This window comes from Rhincodon typus, chromosome 13 (genome assembly GCF_021869965.1).
Source record: "Rhincodon typus isolate 14 chromosome 13, sRhiTyp1.1, whole genome shotgun sequence".
Classification (NCBI taxonomy): Eukaryota; Metazoa; Chordata; class Chondrichthyes; order Orectolobiformes; family Rhincodontidae; genus Rhincodon; species Rhincodon typus.
Genome location: NC_063344.1, coordinates 2,752,613 through 2,755,532, shown reverse-complemented (window position 1 = coordinate 2,755,532; position 2,920 = coordinate 2,752,613). Strand labels below are relative to the sequence as shown.

Genomic DNA, 2,920 nt, shown 5'->3' with positions numbered 1-2,920 from the left:
CATTCTCCTTGAACTCCTGTTGGCATACATAATGATGCAACAAAGCCACTCCAACAAACACACAGGTCTCCCAGCATATTCAAGCACAGGACAATTAGTCTAACAAGACAATACCAACGCACTGTCATGTCATCCGTGCTAGCCACGATCTTTTTTTACCACATTCAGGACCAAGCTTACACCTAATGCTTTATTTAATCAACTCTTCACCTAACTCAGTCCGCATTGATGTAATAAATTTAATGGCTGGCAAATTAAGCATTGATTGCGGCATCAATCATGGTCATTGCCAAATTATTTTCTGAGTTTTCACTTTTGACTGGCCTACTAATGTAACTGAAAGCAAATTTAATAGCACTGTTGTGTAATAGCATCCGAACTGGCCTCAAATTTCATTTCTGAACATTTGACAGCAAGGAACTGAAGACAGGCATACTCTGCGCGCAATTTTAACTGAATATGCTTGTTGGAAAACTGACTGGATTGGGTGCAATACTAATTTTGCATCCCAGTTGATGTTACGCTTCACTGGCTTCAACTGAAGGTAATATTGGAAGGGGAGAGCATTGAGCCATAGTTCCACTTGATCTGGTGTGTTCACAGTTGGGAAAGTTGAGCTAAAATTACCCTCACGCTCCCACTCCTATACCAGTGAGATCCCAGTTGGAGATTGCATTTTTAATAGTAAATTCGTTTAGTATTAAGAACTCCACCAACCGACTAAATATAGTTTTTAAAAATTGCTTTGAAATGGAGAAGGGACCATATGCCTACTGAACTTTAGACCGAGAGTTCTCCAGCTACATCTAAATTACTTAAAAGCCAATCTTATAATTGAAGGAGGAACCTGGTAGGGCCAGCAACTTAAAAACCTGTTTGTAATAAGCCCCACTTCCTTGCACATTATAATCCTCTCCAAAAGCCAGATGTTCCTTTGAAATGAGATCATTCAAAGCTGTGACTAAATAATTGCTTTACTTCTTCTCTGATCACAAACTAATGACAGCCTAAAAGTAAAGTGATTTGTGATGAGCAACTGAGAACCTATGAACCCAGTTTGCATCAGGAATGAGGCATTGCAGTAACACAATACAAGTATTGAGGTCTAGAATGAATTACAACTATATTTCTTCATACAATGAATAAGAAATTTAGCCACTAATTCTGTACAGAGATGCAGAGCAAGTGAAGTGATACTGAAGCCAGGGAAGTATAATTTCTAAATTTGTGGACAACGTGTAGGAAGAATGTAACAGAATACAAGATAACATTAACAACCAGCATGGGCACTTAATTGGCAAATGAACTTCAATATACTTCATGGGAAGATGGTGCAGTTGGTCTAAAAAAATGAGGCGACACTGTGCTTAGATACTAACAATCTATATAGGAGCAAAGAGATCTCAGGGCAGTTATACAAAACACTAGGAGGTTAATGATGCTGATAAATAAGGCCATACAAAAGCAAACCAAGCAATAAGATTTATTTTTAAAGCAGTAAATTTGAAAGGAGGGATGTCACATTCAAAACTTTTATAGATTTGAGGTTAGCTCACTTTTGAAGTACTGTACGCTGCATTCTAAAAAAAGACAGAGGTATTGGTGAAGGTTCAAAATGTTCACATGGATGATACCAGAAGTGAAGAGTTATTACTGGGCTATCTAACATTTTCACAGCAAGGGGCACATGGAGAAGGGTGGGGCCAAGGCTGAGCTAACGAGTTGGGTTTAACTAACACTGACCTTAGTTTACCTCTAGTAGATCACACTCCGAGCCTGCACGTACGTGTCCCACCCAGCCTCACCCCTCAGCCCCACCATCCTAGCTACCTCCACAGGATGAGGAGGCTTGGTGATTAATAAAGAAGCAGAGTGGGTGGCAGCGAAGTTTCTTTTCAGACAGTTTGAAGCACAGAGTTACTGCTCCACACAACTTCCCGGTCTCTCCCCACTTCTCTTTGACACCTTCCCAGTACTCAACCTATCCTATCAGCAGCAAACACAAGAGAAATAAACTCTGATTGGAGGAGTAGCACCTGTCATATTCTCCTGACTGCACTTAGCTGTGGATTAAACAAAGCCTTAGGGACCCCTCTGCAGCATGGGCCATTCATTGGACAGGCATGGGTTATAACAATCAACAAAGTGTAAACAGAAGAGGACTTTATTTTCCTCAACAATAAAAGGCTGAAGGGTTAGCTGATGGTGTTTTGTTAAGTTTATTAATAATTTTTAGAAATTAAAAATTGGATTCATGGTGAAAATTAGAAGCTACAAATTCTAATTTACTAATAAATAGTCACTAATAAATTCAATCAGGAATTCAGGCTAAACCTCTTTACCCAAAGAGTAGTTAGAATGTAGATCACTGTAACACATGGGAATGGGGTGAGCTAATGGTTTTGTTACATTTGGCTGTTCCAATGGTCGCAACATCCAGTTTTGTTCAGGAAGGATAGCAGGGTTTGTTGCAATGTTTTCAATAGATCACTCATTCAGAACAGTTTAAATGGACTGAGGCAACTGGAGGAGAAAGTTGCAATGATTGGGCTTCTAGTTAGCGAGACCAAGAGAGCAAGAGAAGGGAACGGGGAGAGGGAGAGATGGGGAGAGGCAGGGGCGGGAGAGACAGTGGTGCGGGGGCTGGGAGGAATGGGGAGTGGGGGGGACAGTGGGGGTGGGGGAGGGGGAGGTGGGAGAGTCAGAGAGACAGATAGATCATGTGAGAGACATGCACACAGGTGTTAAAACATAAGTTGTAAATAACTGAATTAAGTTTATTGTCACATGTACTCACATGAGTACAGTGAAAAATTTACAAGTTGCCACTTATGGTACCTAGGTACAAAATCTTGGTACAAAGCAGCAAAATAAACAAAAGTTAAAAAATTAAACATTACAGTTCTTCTTGCTAGCATGC

At 40.4% G+C, this 2,920-nt stretch overlaps 1 protein-coding gene across 1 annotated transcript in view; it reads right to left on the bottom strand.

The window, feature by feature from the left end:
• mrpl44 (mitochondrial ribosomal protein L44) overlaps positions 1–2,920 on the bottom strand; it is a 153,642-nt gene that overhangs the window by 92,048 nt on the left and 58,674 nt on the right. The gene's annotated exons all lie outside the window — the stretch shown is intronic.